We start from the raw sequence: 26882 nt of genomic DNA on the forward strand, positions 1-26882 counted from the left end.
GCCTGCAGTGCCGTTTTAATGGCACCCCTTTCCCATTCAGTTTTATTGTGCCGTTTTAAGTTTCATATATCATTACCCAACAAACGAAGCCAGCTCAACCATGGCAAAGTGGAAATACCGAAGCCCAGGGAGAAACAATTTATGCAATTTATTTTTATATTCACAGAGCTGCTCAGTTGTTTTGGGAGGCATGGCTGATACATTTTTTTTTTTATTATTATTTATTATTTCTCATTTTATTATTATTTTTTTTTTTTATTTGCCTCTTTTGAAGTCAAGGCCTCCGCAAGCTTTATAAGCTGCATACCTTAAAACAAAAATTCACAATCAATGATGATTATTATGTGGAAGGTCAGATTGTAAAACAGAAGGAGTCAGCAAAACATTTACTAACAGTCAGTGGAAACATATGAATACGAATATGTTCTTCATAGAATTTTGTTATACTGTATATCGTCATGAGAGTAATAATAATATAGGCTTGTTTAGTATTTATACTACAGCGTTGTTGAATTCTTCAATCTGATTGGTCAGAAGGTGTTCATTTATTTTCTATAACACGTGTGATTCAGGTTTATATTAATACATGTTGTAATATGTTATTGTTTCTATAGTAACAACTCATTCACAGAATCATAAATTATGCCAAAAGATAAATGCTATTATTTAACAAACAAAAATGTGTATCATTGTTATGATGAAGCTTTCTCTAAGCAGATGTTTATGTAACATTCATGGATGGGGTCTCCAGAGTCAGCGTTGTGTTACAGGAAGTCAATTTTCCTCCATTTGAATGACTTTGGGACAGAGGACTTTTCTGCTTTGTGGTTTCTCAATAAGCTGCATTTGTATACGTTATTAACTTTATTAACTGATCTTTTTTTTTTTAGCTGCTATAACTTGTTTCTCTATAAAACTTATATAACTATATAATATAACATATTGTATATGTTTGTCTATCTATCTATCTATCTATCTATCTATCTATCTATCTATCTATCTATCTATCTATCTATCTATCTATCTATCTATCTATCTTCACCTCCAGAATTAGTTGTAACTTTCATTCAAATAAGCAAAAATAACAAATAGTAACACATACAGACTCAATAAGTAATATTTTCATATTAAACCGTTTAGTGTGCGATTTCATTTTATTTTAACACAATACAACTATCAGCAACTATTGGCACCCTTCCAAACTTATCAAGGTTGAAGATACATAGAGGGATGATGGTCCACTCTGCCATGCAGAACATTCCAGCTTTAGTTTGGTTGATTTCGTGATTGTTTCTTAGATGTATTGGCAATTCAATGTGTAACCGACGTGCTGTTATACAAGCGTAATGCACTTTGGGGTGGTATCACACCACCTGAGTGTATATAATATTCACATGGTTATTCTGCTTACACCACGGAGATTGCCAATAATTCCAACGTTTCATTTATTAATGAATGACACATCACGCTAATAGTTTATAGTTAGGCTTAATGTCGTGGAATGTCAGCGAGACAAGTTAGTTCCTGTTATTATTTACTTTATAGCCACAGTAAACAGAGATTCCATCACTAATCTCTCTCTGTTAGGAAACTTTACAAAGCATCATGACTGTTATGGAGCACTGACACTTGAGACGCCTTCCATAAATGTTAAATAAATGTCTCCTAAAACAAAAAAGTCACAACATCAACAATCGTGCATTTTTCTTTGTTAAACAACACATTTTTAGATTAGTCTTACATTATGTGGAGCATTTGCCATATGAGTCCCTGTGTATAAACTATTACTATGGAAAAATTAGAGCACTAATATACACCTCTAGTTCATGTTACAGCCAGAACTACTGTCTGTGACATGCATTCCAGCTGACCAATCAGGTTTGAGAATTCAGCCATACTGTGATAGAATACTGTATTATTGAAAACTTGAGGTTCTTATTGGAATAATATCATTGATAGAGTAGCTCTAGCGATAGTCATCATTCAACTTTAAATTACTCATACATTATAGAATTAAACTATCTTCAAAAGTGTTAATAATTGTTACACAGGTCGGATATCTGTCAGACACTTACTTGTATGGCAGTCTGATATAAAATGTCACTGGAAACCCAGTGATCAGATGGCATGAGATAGAAAAAGATCACAGGCTTGAAAAACTTCACTAATGCTGCTTTAACTGTGGTGAAATTAACGGGTTTCAAAGACGGAGCCCCTGTGAGATTGTTTCAGTGCAGCTCAGATTACTGTCACACGCTTGGCATTGAATTAATCAGTGATTCTTCTTTTTCTTTCAGTTTTTTTCTTCTCATCTGGGGACTGAGTAAAATGATTTTGGTTCTAGATTTATAATAGTGCATTTTTTTTTTTTACTGGCATTGCTGCATTTTTCAATGAGCTACAACCCGATCGATCAGCATACTGTGTTGAATTTACACCCTACAGTGCTTATGTCATATATGAAGGAGGTATCTCTGGACTTCATTTCCCAGCAGCCACTGCACCATATTACTGTCACATGACCACCTGCACCTGTATCTCGTTTTTGTTTAACGAGCACCCATATATATCGCCACTGTTTGCACTGCTTCTTTGTCTCACGGAATTGTCTTTCCATGCTTTTGTCTACGCGTCGATGTTTGGTTTTGCCACAGTATTTTGCCTCGTGTTATTGTGTCTTTGTTGTTTTTGTCTGTTTGTTTATTAAATGTTTGAAATCTGCGATTGTTTCCGTATCCATCTTTGAACCGTGACAGTTTATATAAGTCCATTGGACTCAAATGAACACTCTGGGTGTTAATTCAACACTAGGGATTTTATTGTGTATAATCCATTTAGGAAAAAAAATCTCATTGTTGTTTTACCATGTGTAAATGGGTAAATTGCTTGTATAAGTATATATTTGGTATGACATCCCTCTGCTTTAAAAACAAAGGGAACAACCATTCCAATTTATACTTGAAATGAACTAGTGTTTTTTTTGTTTTGTTACTAAATGAAAGCGAATGTGTCGATGGAGCTCTTAGTGTCTTGTGTATATATGTATATATATATATATATATATATATATATATATATATATATATATATATATATATATATATATATATAATTAAACATAATCTTCAAAGCATTGTTCTTCCTTTCAAATCATTAATCATTATTGTACTTTTTGATTCCAAACACTGTTTGAAGTCTTAACCATCTGAAACTCAAAGGATTCACACATGTAACGTAATTATTAGTTTAATAATTCTGTATTGTCTTACTGGATAATATGTCCTAAGATTTTGAAATCTACACGAGCGTAGAAGGACAAGAATACATTTGGGTCCTGGAGTGTTTTATTCCTCTTATACCTCAGCAATTTCCAAACATTTAAGTGTTTTGGATTAAAGAACAAAATGTTTTATACATTTATAGTTAAATTTAATGTTGTTGCTTCCACTGTATTACATTGCGGCAGCTTCAAATAGTCACTCACTTATCACACCGTCTTTTTTTTTCCTCTCTTGACTATTTATAAGACGGAAAAAAAAAAAAAAACATAGCTTGTTATGTTAAGCCATATAAGTCGCTGTATAAGTTACTATAGAAATGATACCATATTAGAATCGGCACGTTATTATACAGCTGTGATTTGCATGGTGGCCGAACTACTGTGCGAACTGCTGTTATAGAAAATTAATCAACACTTTCTCACCAAACAGATTCAAGCATTGGGATGAATTTATTCCTGTTTTTTAAAGAGATGAGCTGACCTCAGGTTTGACTTGTTTGACATTTTAAATAGTATGTAAATTCAGTACAGATTTTGCATCGCATAAACCCCATCCATCATCGGCCAATAAATTACCCCAAGAAGCGCAGTTACCATGTTGTCATCATTTTTTTCTGGTTTACAGTTTGGACAGAAGACAGAACGTTGATTACTTGTCAAGCAGATCCTCAGTTAACTAGCTTTAAAATATAGAGAAAAACACATTGTCGTCAGGGGATTTTCCTTCCTGCTGACAGCCTGCTCACTGCTTTACAGCCCATAAACTGGCCATTAGTGTCATGAGTCTATGGCCTGTGCCACTCCCAACATCTTTGCATTACAAGCTGAATATTTCAGACTACTTTCTTGCAAGTAAGCAGGTTGTCTGGATCTACGTCAGGAAGTATACTGATTAACAGCAGCTGTATATGGATTTAGATATTTAGATAGCAAGAACACTGTGCACATGTTTCCAGGTTTCTCACAGGTCATTATCAGAAATCTGCTTTGGGACAACATTTTTTTTTTTTTTTGCTTCTCAGCATATCTGACAAATAAGTGTATGCCTTATTATTGGAGTCATGAATGAATGCCTAGTTATGCAACAGTAAAAAGTCAATAAATGTATAAAACAAGCAAAGACACCCATTTAAGCACTAATAAATATCTCACACGTCCACACCAAAATGCAAAGGTGATTTGAAAATCATTCATATGAGCATGCAAGCCCAGTAGGTGGTAACAGTACTGTACGTCATAAACCGTTATGTCAAAAGCCTCAAGAAAAAGAGTATTTATACTGAGCAGTAGGGAGCAATATGTGGAAAAACACCAACATTTTAAACTGAAAGATTTCAACCAAATCTTGCTTCAAGGTATGTATGAAGGTGTAATAATGAAACAAAATGAATTTAAATTGCAAGCACATCACCAGATAAGAAATTACAAACCACAAACAGCCTTTTTTTTTTTTTTTCCGAAAACTGTAAAAGTGGAGCAAAGTAAAAAAAAAACTAAACAATATTTTCAAAATATCCATATATATGTGGACAGAGCCTCAGTCGCAGCATCAAATTAGCTCCTGAAAGTTTCACAAGCTTTCTGTGCTGATAAACACATTCCCACAGTCTCTGGAGTTAGCGTGTGTCCCTCCTGAGCTTGGGAACAGCGTAGGAGAGCGAGGTTTCTCACTGAGCCTCATGGGACGTTTCTACACGGCAGACGGCTGGCGACAAAAGCGAGAGAGAAGAGATCTATCCTTCCGGGAAAGGCATGGAGGGAGCATGATAAGTGACGCATTCCGGATGAGTCAATGAGTGGGATGGGCTTGTAGCCCTTCAAACGAAGGAGGGAGGTGATGTGAGGCAGAGAGAACGAGTGTAGAGAAGCAAGATAGTGAAGTAAGGTAAGAGAGAGAAAGAGAGAGAGAGAGAAAGATAGAGGGGCCAAGGAGAAGAGAGAAGGAGATAAAGGATGAGTGATGGGAGACAGAGAGAGAGACAGAGGGATAAGAAGGCGAGAAAGCTACGTGAGCACAAGGAGATTAGGAGATCAGCTCGGCCACGAAGATGGTAAATATAAGAAAAAGAAAGGATGAACGAGGAAGAGAAAGGAGGGATTGAAGCATGATGGTTGAGAGTCTCGCAGCGGGGTTCCGGTTATGCACCACTACCTCCATCTTGCCCCTCTCTGTGTGAGGAAAATGATGACATCACGAGGGATCACTGAAAGCTCAGTCAGAGCCAAGAGGGGAGGTAAAAACAGTTCAGAGTCACAGAGACAGGCAGACTCGCTGCACTCCATCTTATCAACCCTCTAAAAGAACTCAGACACTCTCTCTCTCTCTCTCTCTCTCTCTCTCTCTCTCACACACACACATACCTCGAATCTAACATGAAATGTGTGTGCATCATGAAACAGTACTGTTTGATAGCTGTGGTACTGATAATGCTATTTCTCTGGATTTATGCTGGTGGTCTGCGTTTGTTTTTTAGCTGGTGATGGAATGACTATTTATATGTCGCTGCTATAACATGTAGAAGTATAGAAGAATGGTCAACTCTTTACAACCGTAGTGTGCTGAAAAGCATCTCACAAAGCACAACACCATGAACCATGAGGCAGATGGGCTGCAACACCAGAAGCACATCAGTTTCCACTCCTGTCACTGAGGCTACAGAGGGAGCAGGCTCACTGAAACTGGACAGTTGAAGATTGGAAATAAACAAGGTAAAGATTTTCCAATCTTCATATGTCCAGTTGTGGTCACCTGATCGACTGTAGAGATTCTTGCACCCGCTGTAGAGCCAGATTCTTGCTTTTAGGATCAACACTGTTGTAAAAAGGGGGTATTTGAGTTACAGACGCTTTCCTGTCAGATGGAACCAGTCTGGGCATTCTCCAGAGCTTTTTTCTCACACCATTCTGAAGCTCTCGACCTGTATATGCACAGTATTATGTATGTATGTATTGCACTGTTGCACATGAATGGATGATTAGATAATTGCATGAATAAACACATGCACATGTTCCCTATTAAAGTGGACACTGAATTTCTGAGACTACTAGACTGTACCTGTAGTATGTAAACCATAAATTTATCTGAGCTGCACTGTATACGTCTGTATGTGTCTATGTGTGACCATGTATTGTTCTGTGTGTGTGTGTGTGTGTGTGTGTGTGTGTGTGTGTGTGTGTGTGTGTGTGTGTGTGTGCGTGCTGGTCCTCTTTAAATAGCTCCTGATTCTAATCTGCAGACAGCAGCACACTCCTGACAGTTTCAGCCTGCATGCCTCCTCCTCCCACTGCATGACACATTCTTTATTTATTTCTCCAGTTCTCGCTCTTTTTTGCGTCTCTCTCTCTCTCTCTCTCTCTCTCTCTCTCTCTCTCTCTCTCTCTCTCTTTTCTTTGTCTATCTCTCTTTCTCTCTCTTTCGCAGCTCCTGTATTCAGCCCATAGTGCTCCAGCCCCTGAAACCGTTGTCACTTCTATTCTGCTTCTCTGTCTGAAAAAAAGACCCACTGGATTTACAGGCTTACTGTCTTCTCTCTCTCTCTCTCTCTCTCTCTCTCTCTCTCTCTCTTTCTCTCTCTGTCTCTCCACATGCTTCCTGCTTTCTTGCTCTCACTCTCTTCTTCTCCGCCACATGCGATTACATTTTTCACGCCATCTTCTCAGTCTGTTGACACTGTCCTTATTCTCATTATGGTCTCTGCGCCACTGATGTCTAGCTCACTGGAGAAAGTGCCACTATCACTTGGATGTGTCTCGCATGTCTCGGTGTGTGTGTCTGTGTCTGGTTGTTTATGTGTCTTCATATGTCTGTGTGTATGTCTATGTCTGTATCTGTGAATAGGTCTGCGATTCTTCCCCCTTGTCTCTTTTTCTGTCTGGTGTTTTAATAATTATAAAAAAAAAACAAAAAACTGGAGAACTTGCTGTACACCAATAAATTCACCTCCACCTGATGCTCCTGTCAAGTCTGTAGGTGAGACTATCCATGCAGGATGCATCAGACATATTGATAACTCTACAAAGTTCTCACTTGGTTACATGGTGCACACAAAACAAATTTGAGATCACCAAGAGAAAACATTCAAAATGAGAGTTGACAGTTGAGGATTTATGATCTACCATCCCCTAAAGTATTGGAACGGCAAAGGCAATTCTTCTGCTTTTAGCTATACAATGAAGACATTTGGGATTGATCTCAAAAGATGTATATGAGACGAGAGATCAGAATTTCAGCTTTCATTTCCTGATATTTACATGTAGATATTGATTAATTGCTTAAATAATTAATAGCGCTGAATGTCTAATTCTGGTGGGAGCCCTGGGTTTGTTGTTTGTCCTGGTCTGCGTTTGTTGTTAAAAAGGATAAACCAACATGAAGACCAGAGAGCTGTCTATGGGAGAAAAGCGAGGCATTTTGAAGCTCAGAAAAGAGGGAAATTCAATCAGAGCCATTGCACAAGCATTGGGCATAGCCAATACAACAATTTGGAATGTTCTGAAAAAGAACGAAACCACTAATGTACTAACAACAAAACATCAAGCCAAAGAAAACAACAGCATTTGATGACAGAATCATTGTGAGATTTGTGAAGAAAAACAAAAACAAAAACAAAACAACAGTCAGTGACATCACAAACAACCTCCACAGGGCAAAAGTGAAGGTCTTACAAGCCACTGTTTGAAGAAGAATTTGAAAGCAGAAATATAGAAGCCATAATAGAAGATGCAAACCACTCATCAGTAGAAACCATTGGAAAGCCAGATTGGAATTCTCAAAGAAATACAGAAATGAGCCGCAATAGTTCTGGAACCAAGATAAAACCTCTACCATACTGATGGAAAGGCCAAGGTTTGGACAAAAGAAGGATGTGCTCATGATCCAAAACATATAAGCTTATCAGTCAAGCGTAGTGGAGGAAGTGTCATGGCGTGGGCTTGCATGGCTGCTTCTGAAACAGGCTCACTAATCTTTATTGATGATGTCACTCATGATGGTCGCAGCAGAATGAAGTCAGAAGTCTACAGAAACAAACTCTCTGCCAAATAATGGAAGGTTTTAGACTGGCCAAGTCAATCCAAGTCAATATATTGAAAAATATAGCCGCACAGAGAAAAAAAAAAAACCCGCCACCACCACCACCGCCACCACCGCCACAACAACAACGACAACACTTAGCTGGAGTAATGCAACAGACAACATTCGGTTCATAGAGTAGATCCTCTGGTTGACCCTTTAGAAGAAGACTTTAATTCTCATAGATTTGCAACTGTAAAATAATTTCCACAGGCATTCATAATGGTGCATTGTGATTTCCATCATTTTAAGAACCAAAAAAATTTTTTTTAAATCACAGACCCGTTGGCTAGGGGTGGGCAATCTGACAAAAATATAATCACATCACATTTTTTTCAGGCTGGACCATGATCCGCAAAAAAATTGCACTTCCCAAAAAAATGCAACTAATTATATCTAAAATGAAAACAATCAAGCATGGAGAGCTATAATAATAAAAAAAAGTACCCCTACTAATTAATACACTACTACACCTCTACTAATGTCTTCAATATTTAAACATGCGTTAAATAGAAAGGTGATTTACATAAGTAATTTAAATATTTAGATTTAATATTACCTGAGTTGGTTTTTTACATTTTTTATTTAACATTTAAAATGGGTTTGAGTTTCATTACTTTGGCTTTTATTGCATTTCTCACATCATCAGTGATGGTCTTTTAGGTTCTTGCTTGTTTTCTCATACATTTGTCATTATTGTTTGTTTTTCCACTGTTTCTGGATGGGGCACTTGCACCTCTTCATGTTATCTGGCTTTCAGTGACTCTTTGGTGTGCTTTTTTGGTGGATAAACCAAGAAAATCTCAGCTTTGTATGTGTTGCAGACAATTGTTGTTTGTATATCTTGTGTACAATTCAGCAGTCCATGTAACTGATGTTGAATTTTTAAGGACCAGCTCCTCCATGTTGTCAGCCAGGTTACTATGTTGCCAAGCAAAATAAAGAGGAAACATAAGCTAAGAAACTGCCTACTTTTGGCTATTATTGTTTTTTTTGTGTGTCTGTCAGGGAGAACACACACTGAGCTAGTGGATAGAGTAAAGACTACTCAGGCATATCTGAGCGCAACTGACAAAATGTGTTTAGTATCGCGATTCTCTCTGTAAAAACGGATCATGAAGACATTTCAATCGATTTTAATCTAAAATCATCAGCTCACCCAGCCCTACCTCTGGCTATGACCAGGGGCCTTAGCTGGACTGTTAATCATCCGGGGCTGAGCCCAGATTCTTGTCCATGAAAATACTTTTAAAAACATGCTTCTAAATAGACTGTTTGCATGCATTGATTTTCTTGCACGTGAGGGTTAATTGCTTTTGAAATGTGAAAATTGGACAAAACGTTCTATTTATCATAAAACTTGCCTCAGGTGTTATCACAGGAGTTTGCAGGACTACCAGACCGATAAAATATAAAAGTTTTTGGCTATCTAACAGGAGACTAGGCTAGTTTGGTGCCGCTAGCCAAGGGGAAACACAACTGAGCTATCAATGTATGGGTTTAGCTGTAGTGATGGGAAGTCCAGCTCTTTTTATTGATCCAGATCATTTGGCTCAGCTCAGCAATAAATGCCGGCTCTTTTGGCTCCCAAATGGGTCTTCATTTAGTACCATTTCTGACTTTTTTTTTAATTCAGCCAAATTTAACAATATTTGACCTATGATTAGCATGTGTGCACATGTATCACTTAAATTATTCAATGTAATTATACTAAGCCTTGAATTGTACATACTTTTGAATTATGTTTAGCATAAAAACCTTACATGATGTAAAAACATCAAACACTATTACACATGTGTATTGAGTGTTTTTATTTTTATTGAACTCCCCAAAAACACAAACCATTCCAAACAAATCATACCCACTGCATTGTTGGATGTACAGTTCTAATATAGCTGTGAAGGTTGTCAGTAGACCCTGCTCCATATGATATTTTTACCTTACAAGTTCTACACTCTGCCTTTATGTTGTGTTTGTTATGAAAATGCATGTATTAAATGTATTAAAATGGAGAACGTTATCGCATGTGATTTGTATATACGTCAACACAACCTTCAGTGTGGTGAAAAGATCGTCCTATTATTCTGTCTTGTATTAATTTACAAAAAAACAAAACAAAAAAAAAAAACAACAACTAAATTGGTGCCTCCATCGTTCACTTAAAGGAGCCGGCTCATAGAGCCGACTCGTTCGCAAACGACACATCACTATTTATCTGGTACAGTGCCATGCAAAGAACGTTTTCCCCTTTACTCGCTGTGTGAGCTAGCGTTTGGCAGAATTGAGAGCTGTCACCCAATAAGACACGAGTATTTCCATGTATTTTCCTGTAAAGCCATTCTGATTGGTCTCGTTCACTGAAGATAAAATACAACACTTCGTTCACTGAAGATACAAAATCACAACCCAGCCGTCTTCTTTGACTGACGTTCAGTTTCGTAGTGACAAACCGCTCCAAGGGGAGAATTATTCGGGGTTAAAGAAAAAATCTTTGGGGCTGAAGCCCTGAATACCCATGCCAGGATCCGCACCAGGCTATGAAAAAACAGTGCTTTAGGTTAAGGATTTCTAGAATGATATGCTATAACTAAAACCAATTTAAGGAAGCCAAGAACCCTTAATTATCCAAAGAAGCTTTCATCAACCTTATATTCATTCAGGATTCTTCAGTAAGCTCTTAAGCAGTGGATCAATGGTTTATCCAAAAGCACCCTGGATGAGATGCCAGTCTATAGCACAGCATCATGTGCATGCATACACACACACACACACACACACACACACACACACACACACACACACACACACACACACACCTAGGAGCAATTTAGAATCACCAATTCACCTGGCATGCTATTGGGAAGTCGAAAGAAACCACAGAACCCAGAGGAAAACCACATGGACACATGGAACATGTGAAAATGTCCACATAACCAGGGGCCTGAGAGATGTGAGGAGACAACGCTACACACTGCACCACCACACCACCCTTCTAATAGTACAGCACACTGAAAATACAATCTCTCAGTATTATAAAGTGAAATTTATTGTTTTAATAAACGTATTATTGTCCTCTTGTTAATGCTTTTATCTTTTTAAAATGATTTTGTATGAAATTCTGTAGATCTTTCTGCTTTGCCTTCTAGAGACTGAAGCTACAGTACACTGCACTGTTAAACATCCCAGTAATAACAGTGTCAAAGGCATAGGCCTTCCAGAGGTGTTTAATTTTAATATATGGAACTGAAATATTAATAACAGACTGGTATAATTTTTTACTAGGGATGTAACCAAATACGAAGACTTTATTAATCAGAATGAACAGATATTGCGTTCAACAAGTTTATTTGCATTTTGGTAAACACAAGCAATACATTTGTTGGAAAATACTGTATTGCGGCACAGACAAATATATAATCTGCAAGCAGGATTAACAAAAAGTAGTCCAGTGCACATCTCGTCATGAGTCCAATTATGGACTCATGCGATGTAGCTGAGGTTGAGAAACTGTCAGAGTCAGAATTCACAGATTTGACAAATTTCAACCTCTGGGATTTTTTCCAGTGTGAGCAATGTGGTAAGGTTCATATTTATAAAAAAAAAAAAAAAAAAAAAAAAAAAAAGGTTTAGGCCACACCTACTTCAGGTTTAAATTCAAATACAGATCAATATATTTGGAGCACTGAACAGATACACATGCATATCGCGGCGTTGTGTTACATCACTCATTTGTATTTAGTGGAGGCTGTTTTTTTTTTTTTTTATCAGTTATTAAAAGGATATCATGGCTCTGAATCAAGCTCTGTTCCTGTTCCATTTCTACAGGCACTTCAGTGAAACTACTGTCAGCTCTTTCACTGCAGTGTGGTTCAGCTCAAGCCCCGCTTGGGCTAAGGACAAACAACTGTGAACTGTTCCTATGGCAGAAAGTCTGATTGCCAAAAGCAGCTCTCAAGGAGGACCACAAATAAATTTGAAAAGATCATGTCAACTGGCAAGCCAAAAAATTGTTTTTACCTCTCATCTGCTGGGGAAAATGACACATACGCACCACGCTGATCAATCCTGGTAATAGTTGTGTACGAGTCCCCCAGTTGTCCAGTGTGAAAAGATGGATCTCAACATCATATAGTATCAGACGATGCTGGAAAAGCAAAGAATGTGCAGGACCTGGAGGATTTTTCTGAAGAGCAGTGGACAGTTTAACCTCTCAGGACAAACAAGGGACTCGTGAAGAACTCTCACAAAACATTAAAACAGTTGTTAATCATCCAGGTAACAACACACGGTATTAAGAATCAAGCGTGTGTAAACTTTTGAGCTGGTTCATTTGTGTAAATTCAGTTATTATTGTGTCTTGTGGAGCATACGTAAACATCTGTTATGTGCAATAGCTTATTCAGGGCAGGACTCAATAAAAAAAATAAAATGCAATTTTAATGATTCCTCTTGGTTTACCTTTTTTTCAATTATTTACATGTTGCAGATTGTGCAAGGGCTATGTAAATTTATGAGCACAGCTGTATATGCAATACGGACTTATTTACAATGTGCAACAGGCCAGGTGCTTGATACTCATCTCCAATGACATCAATTCTGCAAGGTGAGACATCAGATCTGACACCATGTGACAAAATATGTCACCCAAATTCTCTCTCCTGACCAAACAACGGACGTAAAATCTTAGTAAAAATAAATAAAACACTGCTTCCTTTAAGGAAAACACCAAACCAAGATGCAGACGGAAATATAGAAAAAAATTTTAAACAGTAATCAAAACTGCAGGAAAATGTCCATAGTAGTAAAATATCTTGGCAATCAAGCCACAAATGGCGCTAATACCCTTGAAGCAAGTCTCATTACAGATACTAATATATACTCTACACTGCTCGTCAAATGTTAATGACGCGTTCTATGATGTACATGAAACATTTAAACTGTTTTTTTTTTTTTTTTTTTTTTTTTTTTTTAGCATTCTTCATAAGTAAGTAATAATAATAAAAAAAACAACAATAATTATGACTCATAAATCTCTAATAATGTTCCGTATGTACTGTAATAAACAAATAAATAAAATTATAAACATTTCATTTACAAACACTAAACACTAAAGAAGAAGAAGAAGAAGAACAACAACAAAAAACAACACAAATATAATGTCAAATTTAATGACATAAAAACCTATTTTTTTATATAAAATTTGAATTTATGTAATGCATTATAGAAACATTTAATTCCAGATTATTCTACTGACGGACTGTTTTGCTTCTTTCTAGAAATAAATGATAAAAAAAAAAAGCTAAATACTTATATATTAAATAGGACTCCATTTATTTATTTATTTATTTATTTCAATATTTATTTCTGCAGTGTTCTCAGGTCAGTACCTAAATTGTCTAATTCTAGAATATTTATCTTGAACCAAATTTTTTTTATACAGATCTGGACATTCAAAATCTTTTGACTGGCAGTCTACTATATAATGAACCCTCACACTTACATAACATGGTGGAACAGGTAGCAGGGCCGCCTGTAGAAATGAAATTATAAACTGATTGAAGGCTTGTAGCAGACAAATCTGTAAGAGCCTGGTTTTCTCTTCAGACTGATACGAGCTAACTGACATACTGTACTTTTTTTTTTTTTTTTTTTACACACACACAATATTCTCAGTGTTGGTGGGAAATCGTAAGCACAAAACATATCAAGTTGTCAATCATTTCGCTCCAGTGCACAATGAATTAATGACACAAAAACGCAGCTCCGCTTAGCACTCGTGTTACACCAATACAGTCTCAGACTTTTGAATTCGGAACGAATGACGACTTAAACTGCATGAAAGGTTACGAGGGTTTAATTAGGGCTGGGGTGCAGTTTGCTCTTGTACATTTACTTATAACTTTGTTTATATGTTCTTTTGAATTCATATGACTGCACACAGTCCCCAGACCAGTCTCACTATTTATTCTCTCACTCGAAGATAATAAGACGATCTGCAGCTTGTCGTGTTACTAAAAAAAAGTAATCGCAAAGCACAAACTGAAAACTTTCCCCTGTTGGAAGATTTAAAGGAACAGCTTTACCTCTACCTACCTTTTTCACCGAAAACCTCATCATATCAACAATCACACTTTTTGTTTAGCTTTTAAGTGGAGCGTTCACTATAAAAGTCTCTGTGTAAGTTGGTACTAGTTGGAACTACTGTCTGAGGTGCAGTTAGAGAAAAAAAATCATTCTGACCAATTCTGACCAATCAGAATTGAGGATTCGAAAATAAGACCGTTTGTTTATTTGGTTCCATCTGAACTCTGAACCATTTATTACTTAAGCATTACTTCAACAATAAGAATTCAGGGACGTGTTTGTACATGCTGTACATCTTTCCGCATTCGAAGAAACTCATTCTTCCACAATGAGTCTTTCCTCCGGTTGCAGCGGTAATCACAAGGCTTATGAAACACGCTCATACAGGTGCTCGACGCTCGCGAAAGCTGAGCCAGGAAGAAAGCAGCTCTTCGCCAGCAGCGTGTGACTCACACAGGTCTAATTTAGCCCGTATTAACTACACATCCAGCGTTTACACAGGGATAAATGTCTCATCCAGAGAGGAAGCCCTTCATCACAACAACAAATAGCAAGCGATACAGAAGCAGGGAGGCTGGGGAGTTTCTAAGGATCGTTCCACTGAAATGCCTGTGTGCTTATCGCTCCAAAGGTGTTTATAGAGGAGAGGAAATCTCAATCCATCATCAGATGCATGTGACGACTCTCCTGTAATTGAAATACAGTATGTTAAATCTGTAGCTTACGACGAACAATCAGTTGTTGACTGAAATTAAGGTTTTTTGGAATTATTTATTTATTTATTTATTTATTTGCCAATAATATACTTTGAAATCTCTACTCTGAGAAAGTGTAAATATATTTCTCGCTTGTGGTAGCACATGTTTCTGCACTGATATTTTGTAATAGAAACTTACACTGAAATACTCACGCTATAAAAATACATATTCATATTTTTAAATGAGCTGAAATTGCCAAAATGACATGGAAATGGTTTTATTTATTTATTTATTTATTTATTTATTTATTTTTATTAAGGATGCTTTCTAACTTCTGTATAGTGGACAAAGTTTTTTTTTTTTATTTTCTAATAAAAACAATTACTAAGAAGATATCTGAAATACTATTTTGACAGGAGAAGGTTTGCGGACATACTGTATGTTTCTTAAGTACTGTTGTAGTTGTGATCGGTTTGCACAGGACAAGCGATCTCTTTATGAATCCCAGAGATATGAGTGTCTTCTCTATTCACATACTACATTGTCACACCCCATGGTGGCTAAAGCCTCTGGTATACTTAGATTTTTTAAGCGTAGGCTAGCGTATGCGCACAGTTGTACGCATAGCCTTTCAAAATATACTCCATTTGACATGTATGCGCACACAGGCGGTCAGTGCATATGCATTACGACAAATTGCACTACCCCTCCTGGACTACAAAAGTCAGTGGTTAGCACGTTTGCTTCCGGGGTTGGGGGTCCACCCTGTGTGTTTGGAGTTTGAATGTTTCGCGGGTTCCCTCCGGGTACTCCGGTTTCCTCCTCCAGTCCAAAGTCGTGTTATAGGCTGCATGGCATTTCCAAATTGTCCATAGTGTGTGAATGTGTGTGCGATTGTGCACTGTGATGGGTAGGCACCCCGTCCAATGTGTTCCCTGGGATAGGCTCCAGGCTCCCCCATGACCCTGTGTAGGATAAGTGGTATGGAAAATGGATGGATGGATGGATAGATGGATTGTCACCCCCAAAATTCCATGAGTACCACTATACATACACATTATATTTTATATATTAACACAAACATTATTTTGACCTTTATTATAAGCAATTGTGTGGATTGTGCTTAATCATTAATAGGTCACATGACCACATGTTCCTAGACTTTACCTGTGCTTGGAACTCAATTATTTACTTAAAGCCTCTGGATGAGTCGCTTCTCTATATTTTGCCGTTCTGCATCTTAAACTCGATGAAAAGAGCGAGCACTTCCTGGCGTGTCTTTATACTAAAGAAAAAGCACAAAACCTCAAGATCCCACAAGATAAAATGGAATCTTTAACCAATATGCTAATTATGGACATGATATAGTACAGTTAAAGCTATTTCTACTGGACATTACCCGATCTCCCCATGTAAACCTTAACCAATCAACGAGTATTTCCCCACCAAAGACAGTGTGAGATCGATCAAGTGAAAAGATGACCATGAAAATTATATTGAAATGCATTGAGTGACGTTTACCTCAGGTGATCAGACAGAGACTGATGTAGATCATGCTTACTGTATAATCAAAGGAAGAAATCCTTTCCCGTGGTAAACATATAATTCTTGTTGTTTTTCCTCGAGTAGATTAGGTTATAAACGTCGAGCTTGTGGTGCAGTGGAACGGGAATGCAATCTTTAAATGCAGTTTTCTCCTTTTTTTTTTTTTTTTTTTTTTTTTAAAAAATGTCCGAATTTTACTTACTTCTGAACGCAATTTGAGCATTAGTCATAGAATCAAACATGTGCAAGATTTCCCGTGTGTATATGGATTTTCTGTCTATATGACGTTGTGTCCATGGTGTGGGGTGAACATATAAAAAGAAAATATGAGCATGTCTTTCATCAGTCATACGAGTGTGAAAGATGGCACACGTATAACCCGACCTTCCGTCAACCCTCAGAGGAGTGTTAGGCTGTAAAATCCCTTGAAGCTCAGTCTGTAATCTCACTAAATAACATGTACAACAACAGGACATGCACACACACACACACACACACACACACACACACATTTGCAACCTGGGCTTTTCCATTATCTTTGTCCCTTTGAGTCATGCAATTCCTCAAACCCAGTGAATGATTTCCCTGCCCTCGAGGAAAGCCAGTAATATTTAAACACTCCCGTATGTGCGCATCCACCGACATTGTGTGCATCGCCGCGCCATCTTTTAGCATGTTAATTCGGAATATATTACACACAAGGATAGATGATGGAAGTGTCTTGAGCGTAGTGCATATTTTCGAGCGCTAACACGAGAGCAAGGTGAAATCCATTTCTGTAAGTTATTCTCCTTGCCCTGTTGCCAGTATGTGCAATTAATTTAATACAAGCCCCCAACATAAATCCCCTGATGATCATTTGGTGTTCAGGAGAGAGGAGCGGCGGATATTCCAATCTGCTTCCACACGAAGAAATTGTTTTTGTTGTATTATGCAAAGGTTGTTGCGTTCGGCAGGTTCCAGAGGAGAGGAACGGTGGAGGAGGAAGGCGTACAGAAGGAGCAGATATTAGATTAAAAAAGACATAATTCATAGCACACCGGCTTGATGATGCACACCAACAGGCACTTCGTGTTCGTGTTTTTCGTTCGCTGCTTCATCACTTTAATAGGAACCCCTTTTTGTCTCTAATGTCGTAGATTGGAACACTTTCCCTTTTTTCCCCTTCCATTAATAGTGTGTGACATGGAGAGCCTTTCTTTTATTCACCTGGAGCACACTTCTGTTCTTACCTTAACAACTGAAAGATTGCCCAGCAGCTTTGAGTGTGTCTACGATTTTCCACACTGCAGTGCAGTAAATGCTTTAAAAGGTGCTTTTCTGCTCTGTTAACTTATATTTTGTAAATGCTGTAGGAGACAGAAAACTGCTAAACCATTTTGACTTCATTAGCACATTCATATTTTGATAACCATCACAGCTTTGTAGTATTTTGCCTCTGAAAGTATTACAGATATATTCAATGAGTCTGTGAATGATTATTTCAATTTACACAACCGCGGTGTTGAATTCTTGATTCTGATTGGTCAGAGGCTTTTGATTAACTTTCTATAATAACAGCTCTACAAGCAAATAATAGCTTTATATGAATGCGCTTGTTCAAACGCTTGTACATTTTTGGTATTATTGACATTTTCCTTCACATCTTTATTTAGATTTAAAAAAAAAAAAAAAGTAATCTCCAGTCTCAAGGGTAAATGGTCTGCACTTATATAGAGCTTTTTTAACCTTACTGGTTGTAAAGCACTTTACACTGGTTCTCATTCTCCCATTCACACACCAATGGTAGTAGAGCTGCCATGCAAGACGCTAACTTGCCATTGGGAGCAACTTGGGGTTCAGTGTCTTGCCCAAAGAGACTTCGGCATGTGGAGTCATGAGGGCTGGGAATCGAACCGCTAACCCTACGATTAGTGGACAACCCGCTCTACCACCTGAACCACAGCTACCCGCCCAGTGCTTTCTAACAGTCAGAAGTAAAGCTGTTAAATGCACCTTAGGTGCACCTTTACAACTCTTTCCCTTAAATTGCATCCCAAATAACATATTTATGCACTATTATACACTTTTGTGTGGTATAAACAGTGGGAGCAGTGTGTTCACACTGAAAATTCCAACAAGAAGAACTTGAACTTCAACTACCCAGATGATGCACTTATTCAACCGAAAAAAAAATGAAGTGTGGAATGTTGGGCACTTCATGCACTCGATGGTCGCAGCTTATGCTTACGTAGTGGACAAAGGGAGGGGCTAACAGGCTCTGATTTTGGATCGTGACATAAAGAGTAAAATGAAGAAATTAATTTTCATTGCCTCTGGGTATTCTACTAAATCTAGCAGCGTTCATGGCACCTTACGCTCATTTTTGAATGATCATACTCAACAATATGTTTCTCATGCTTCCTATTAAAGACAGCAGATGATGTTTTATCATGTTACTTGTATGCTAGGAAGATAAACTTGTAACAGGTTGCAGTGTGCTTTGATTACATTGATTACATACATTACTTACATCAGTAATAGTGTAATACGTCCAGATTGCTGCCATTCATGTCAGCTGTTTGTTTGCACAACAGCATAAGGTACATGGTAGTACTAGATGTAGTCGGTGTATTGGATGTCGGTACTGGAGCAATTTTTACATGTATGAGTAAATGAGGACCAGTACCTGATACCCGTATCATTACCGATACCCTTGCTTTATCCTTCACATCATAACTCTTGATGCAAGTTGGTTTGTGTAAATTCTTACAAATGTGCACTAACAGGACCTTGTAGCTTATGGAAAAGGTCACAATCGGACCCTTACGATACAATTAAAGCCAGATGTTGAGAACAAGGCAGCTTCAATCTGAGGTAAGTAAATCCCCGCCAACTAACATCCATATGGCCAGGCAGGCTGCCGTGAAAGCTGGCATGTGTTCAGCTGGAGGTATGAGAGGAATTTCAGTGACCTTTTCTTAATCACCATCCACATGATCATAACACAACACAGGAAAATGTAGTGGAGGAAGCAGGGACAGGGAGCTGAAATCTGGATGAAGGCCAGATGTTGGAGAATGAATGGGTCTTGGCCAGACAGCAAGTTGACCGCTGGCGATGTTACTCCAATGTCCACACACACACACACACACACACACGCTCATTGCATGACCGCTGTGCTTGACAGTCGAGATGATGAAGCACCAGGACACTCCCTTTCTCTCGTTCTCATTCCCTGACTCACTCTCCCATCTGAATCTGGCTCTTTCTTCACTCGCTTTTGTAATGCATTGTCATTTCTGTTGGCCCTCATGCCAGGGTTAGATCTGGATTTCTCTTTATGCTGGTCATCCTTCAATATCCTTCAACTTTCCTTGCTTCGCCTTTGATTCTCCTTCACCACCTCTGTATCTTTTTTTTTTCCCCCCCTTTTCTCTTTTCGCACTCTTTGATTTCGATTTGTCTTTGACCAGCCCCCGTTTTTTTTTTACTTCATTTCTCTTCAGGTGTTTTTGTGCAAACCTTTTGATCTGTATCCTGTAGCACTCGAGCTGCTGAACAGTGTCTCTGAAACTCAAAGCAGTGCTACCCAAATGATGCTTTAGATTATGCATGCATGTGATTTTACTGGATTTTTACCCACACAGAGTCGTAACTACGGCACTAACTTCATCCCAAGGCTAATCGTGATCATCTGTAACTTTCCATACGCATTGGCCTGTGTGAATTCTTACACCACATGGAGAACTGTATGTATATTTCTGGTGTAGAGTTTCAACTTTAATAGAGGAGAAAATCCATCTGGGCTTTCCACTGTTTTGGCCTAATTATCGCTAAACTTCAGAGGGTTGTAAAATACCCGAAGGACATAAAGACGCCCGTCAGCTTTCGATAAGTTTAAAAAATAATTTCAAAGTGAAATGCATTGCACAACATTGTCAAATATCCATAAAAGCTCTAGGGAACTGCACAAGGGAACATGATATCTTAAGTGAAAACACCTTCACTATATACATTTTTTTTCAGCCCTTTCTCTTTCTGATTTTCTACAAATCATTTTCAAAGCCACAAGGCAGAAATGTCTATTTCGTGGTGTGTGTACCACTCTTGTACGCCATAATTCTAGCAAACCTCTAACATCATCTGCTCGGATGGTTTTACGCAGATTGCATAGTAAACCAAACTTTTGAAGCCTGAAGGCCTTCCTACACACAATAACCCAATGAATAACATTCTAGAACAGGTTGTGATAATATTGCCATAGAGTTGTACTATAATTTAATGATATATTAAATCTATAGCATAACATGATATATAATTCATGTTATGCTATAGATTTTGACATCACAATTAAAGTGAGTTTCAGGTGAAATTATAATAGTCTAAATACATTACGTAAAACAGTTGCGTCCAGTCTTATGTGGAAATTGTGGGTGAAGGTATTCATTCCACCCAAGCAGAAGCCACACTTGATTGTCTATTGAAAGCAAAGATCAACTGATGAAACCTGTGGAAATGGGTATTATTTCTTATTACCGCCAAAACCAACACACTGTTAGTGCCAGTAACATTTTTTTTTTTACTTTTTAATGTATTAAATAATATAAGGATGTATAAAACCATATCAGACATTTGATATGGGGAATGTCTTTGAAACAAGTTCCTGGTATCATGTTAAAGCAGCTATAAACAGTCATTCCCTCATCATGAGAGAGACGGAAAAACATAGAGAGAGACAGAGAGAGAGAGACAGAGAGAGAGAGAGAGAGAGAGAGAGAGAGAGAGAGAGAGAGAGAGAGAGAGAGAGAGAGAGAAGAAGAAGAAGCTGAAGTTTAAACAATAAAAAAAGACCTCACATTACTGAGAAACTGCAGTGCACAAAGTCCCCTGTCAGGAGTCTCCAGTGCCAGTGCTTTACTTTTGATTGTTATAAAGTGCAGACACTGGAGACTCATTCCAAAAAATGCTACGTCTTCTCCTCACATAAAACTTTACCATATCAATGATTTTGCATTTTTATATGGATCCATGGTTTATATGCAGTGTCCATCATGTGTAAGTTACTATAGAGTATTATAATGTACAGTGCCCTCCACTAATATTGCCACCCTTGGTAAATATGAGCAAAGAAGGCTGTGAAAAATTGTCTTTGTTGTTTAACCTTTTGATATTTTGTTAAAAAAAAAATCACAAAAATACTCTGGTTTCATGGATAGCAAACAATTGCAAACACAACACAAGTTTATAGAAAAAAAAATCTTTCTTAAATATAAGTGTGCAACAGTTATTGGCACCCATTTAGTCAATACTTTGTGCTACGTCCCTTTGCAAAAATAACAGCTCTGAGTCTTCTCCTGTAATGCCTGATGAGGTTGGAGAATACATGGCGAGGGATCTGAGAGCGTTCCTCCATACAGAATCTCTCCAGATCCTTCACATTTCGAGGTCCACGCTGGTGGACTCTCCTCTTCAGTTCACCCCACAGGTTTCCTATGGGGTTCAGGTCAGGGGACTGGGATGGCCATGGCAGGACCTTGATTTTGTGGTCATTAAACCAGTTCTATGTTGATATTGATGTATGTTTTGGATCACTGTCCGTGTGGAAGCTCCAACAACGGTAAAAATTAAGCAATACCTGTCCAATCAGAATCAAGAATTCAAATGTTGGTTTTTGAGTTGAAGGCATCAATTGTTATTGAATAATATTTATTCAGCTTCAACATAACACACTCTCTCCTCTGAATTTCCCGATTCAACATCTCCATGATGACACATTAGTCATGCATGTGCATTGATATCTACACCTCTGCCTAATGTTGCCTTTTGGTGTTTGCTGCTTTCCATTGTCTGAGAGAGAGAGAGAGAGAGAGAGAGAGAGAGAGAGAGAGAGAGAGAGAGAGAGAGAGAGAGAGAGAGAGAGAGTGGTGGGGAGAGAAGTGGGGAGAGAAGTGGGGAGACGAGAGATAAACCAGACTCAGGAAATAAATAGCTGAGGTAGGCTGGAACTGTAAACCTTGTAAAAAGTTGTGTTATCTGAACAATATAACAATATAAACACACTTAACCAGCCATCCATATGGCACACAGCTCTATATCCAAATATAAAAAAGGCCATAAGTTTGTGGACACCTGACCATCACACCCAAATGCAGGCCTACGCCCAACTGTTGCCAGAAAGCTGGAAGCACACAATTGTGACAAATGTTTTTGTATGCTGTAATAGTACAATTTCCCTTCACTGGAACTATGGACTGCGAACCTGATCCAGCATGACGATGCCCCTGTGCACAAAGCGAGCTCCTTGGTTTGCCAAGTTTGGAGTGGAAGAACTGGAGTCTTAGTTGCACAGAACCCTGACCCCAACCCCACTAAACACCTTTGGGATGAACTGGAATGCCGACTGCACCCCAGACCTCCTCACCCAACATCAGTGCCTGACCTCAATAATTCTCTTGTAGCTGAATGAGCACAAATCTTCACAGCCACACACCAAAATCTAGTATAAAACCTTCTCAGATGAGTGGAGGTTATTATAACAGTAAAGGGGAATCAAAACTGGAAAGAGAAAGAGAAACCTTTGGCCATATAGTGTACATATGTTCTACCATAATTTTTCTATGATAATTTTTCTAATGATAGTTTTTCCTTTTTATGTTCTCATTTCTCCGGCATTCCCTTTCACTCTTTTTGTACAGTATATCAGTGGAAAAACGCACAACGAAACAGGTGGATAGAAACCCCACCAGAGCCTCTGTTTCATTCTCCCGGCCATATTGGTGAATTTAGCATGTGAAGTGAACATTATTGGGCTGGGAGATTGTAGCACACTGTATAGTGTGTGTGTGTGTGTGTGTGTGTGTGTGTGTGTGTGTGTGTGTGTGTGTGTATGTATGCATGAGCTTAACGGTGCAGAAAGATGAGTCTGCCACTTGCTATCCACTCTGGCTCTGGCTTCGCACAGCACTCATTAGTATTCTATCTGCATAGGAGCAGGCCACTCTAAATATAGCCAATGAAAACAAGTCCAGCGGCACGATGCTGTGTGTAGCAGAATGCTTGACCGGCTAAGAGTGTGGAGCCGTCCAAAAAATCTGTACATTTCAATATTGATTTCAGGATTGTCCTCCATTGTCCATGACAGAGTAGATATTATAAAACATTATACAGTGATTTGTGTAATAGGTAAGCAAAATCTGGGCCAAAAAAGCTTGGAAGAGAAGAAAGAGGTCATCATAATGCAATGACATGGATTCATATTTTTCATGTTGATTTAGCTCTCTCTCTCTCTCTCTCTCTCTCTCTCTCTCTCTCTCTCTCTCTCTCTCAATATTCTAAAGAGGTTTTGTGTGGAACACTCTGCACAGACCCTTTACATTTTCTAGATTGAGCCCTCTTTGTTTTCTATAAATAAAATGGGGTTAAAATTTAAGCCTTGGTTTTACCCCTGAAAGTTTTAGATGTTTATAAATGAGCTTCTGAAATTTAGCACCTAAACATAGTGAACCTGCATTCTTAGAAAAAAAAACAAAAAGAACCCCAAAAGAACCCTTCAAGAGTTCTTTGGATAGTTAAGGGATCTTAGTTGTCTGAAAGCCTATAACATTAGCGTCATAGAACCTTTTAGGGTTCCTTAGAGGGACAACCAAAGAACCCTTAAGTGTTCTAGTGGGGCAGGAAGCAAAACACAAAAGGGTGTTGCGTAAAAGCGGACAGATTAAAAGGATTGAAGGATATTTATGATAATGCCCTTAAATAAATAATCCAATCATTAAGGAGATACGTATCTGTATATTAAAGTTACTAATACATTATGTCATGAAAACAACAACAACAACAACAACAACAATATGCAATGTTGGAACAATGCTTACAACAGGCCAAGCTTAATGTTGTCTGGATTAATTAAAAAAAAGAAAATAATTCATTCACAAAATGAAAAATATGATTTATATAATAATTTTAGAATCATGCATTTTTTCAGTAACAAAAATGAGTATTTATTTATTATTTATTATTGCACAGTGCAAATGGCATTAACCCTCACGAGCTACCAAGCAATATCAAGGCCAATCGATCACAATGATGATTTACAGCCAATACTAATTAATAAATCCAACTGCACAATCCATCATGCAATAAATCATCACCTTACAGAGCACACATCATTGCAAGTGCTTCAGAGATATGTGTATTTCAGAGTTTATACTCAGGTCATTTTGTAATTGTTGTTACGGTGAAGTCTTAAGTCTTAGGAATTCTCTTAAGAGATGTTAGAGAGTTGTAACAGTCACGGTTAAAGAACACGACAAGCTGCGTTTTATTTATGGTTTATTAACTTCACGAGAGAAAAAAAAAGAGAGGGGGGTGAGGGAATGACATTACGGCAACAGATAAGAAGTATGGAAAAAAAATCTATCAAGTAAAAGCACTTAGTTTGTTTAGCCGTAAATTGCCTGCCCATTCAATAAGTGTGGGCATTATGGATGGACTATGAACTGGTGTGTGTGTGTGTGTGTGTGTGTGTGTGTGTGTGTGTGTGTGTGTGCGTGTGTGTGTGTGTGTGTATGATCTTGATGGGGACTAAACGTCCCTACATAGATAAGACTGTATGACAGTTTTGACCTTGTGGGCTCATTTTTTTTAAACTAAAATGGTTCAGTGGTTCATTTTGGTTACTGCGGTTAAGGATAAATTATACTTAAGATACGTTCACACATACAGCGAGTCGCAGTGAGACCGTTCATTTTCAGTGAGAGCTGGTGATTTCCAGTGACGTGAGTGACACCAACGACTAGATGTGGGCGTGTCCAGCAATGCGACAAAGTTGAGAAAAGCTTAACTTTATGCAAATTTGGAGCGACTTGGTGCAGCGACTACCAATGGGAGTAAAGACAGTAGAGCGCACGGGATCCGTGATCCATCATGCTGCCTGCAAGTCCGAATTATTTCGTGGACCCAGATAATCTGTGCGCTTTTGCTGCAGATAGATGGCTGCAATGGCAAACAACACACAGTGCATCTCCTTCATCACATATATACACTGGTGAATTTTATATACAAACGAGAATGTTTCTATTTTAGCGGCAAGAAAACTGATTTGTTGTCAAAAGTGGAAGGCTAGTTGCACCACCCGCTGATAAATGTTACTATGGCAAACGGTACTAGAAATACCTACTGGCGATTTCATAGTACGGTGACTGGCAATTTGCAGTGATAAAATCACTGCATGTGTCAACATACCTTTAGGTGTAGCATAGCATTAATTAGCTGCATTAATAATTATGTCAATGGATGGTCTTCACAGAGATGACACACTTGCGTAAACTGTGATCTTGTGTGTCAAGTGTAGGGACATTACATGACTGTGTTGTAATAAAGCATTCATCAAATGATCTGCATGGATGTATCAGATTGAGTAGAACGTTTGACAAATCAAGATGTTCCATGTCTTCTAGTTTCAGGTGCTTCGTCAGCATGGATAATGCTAAGATATGAGATCTTAATCCATTTTTAATTGAAATAATAATAATAATAATAATAATAATAATAATAATAATAATAATAATAATAATAATAATAATAATAATAATAATAATAATAATAGCTTGATTGAGAATGTGCTTAACAGAAGCACATACTGAGATTTGACACTGGAGGCTCCTTCCAAAGATTTTTAAATAAACATTATCTTATACCATATGGTTCCGTGTGTAAGGCGTTACTATAGAAATGATAATGTATTAGAACAAGTGCATTAATATAAACCTAACATGAGAATTGCTTTGCAGCTGGAATTACTGTCAGAGCTGCTGTAGTAAATTAATCAACACCTTCATACAGCTTTCGTCAGCCAGTGCGCTCACACACACACACACACACACACACACACATACACACACATTACAAACTGGGACACAGTCAGTCTATTTAAATGATAGCAGCGACGTGCTGTTAAATCAGAGCACAGCGATTACTCTCTGGAAAGGCAGCGTGAATCACCTGTGTGAGATCTAAAAGATAATCACTACCTTTGTAACCAATTTACAGATTTTAATTTATTTATTTCAGCCACAGTAGACAGACAGGTAGGCAATAAGCTCAAATTCTTGCCTGTGAATGCGACTGTCTGTTCAATGTGGCTCACCCCCCCCCCCCCCCCCAATGATTTACTCACTTATTTACCCATCAGTGTCATGAAGCAGCTTTCAATGTGCTGACGTGT

General features: G+C 38.0%; 1 protein-coding gene across 1 annotated transcript in view; it reads right to left on the minus strand.

Moving 5' to 3' along the window:
- The window catches only part of insyn1 (inhibitory synaptic factor 1), a 76198-nt gene that overhangs the window by 16055 nt on the left and 33261 nt on the right, over nt 1-26882 (minus strand). The window lies entirely within an intron of this gene.

This window comes from Ictalurus punctatus, chromosome 4, assembly GCF_001660625.3.
Source record: "Ictalurus punctatus breed USDA103 chromosome 4, Coco_2.0, whole genome shotgun sequence".
Classification (NCBI taxonomy): Eukaryota; Metazoa; Chordata; class Actinopteri; order Siluriformes; family Ictaluridae; genus Ictalurus; species Ictalurus punctatus.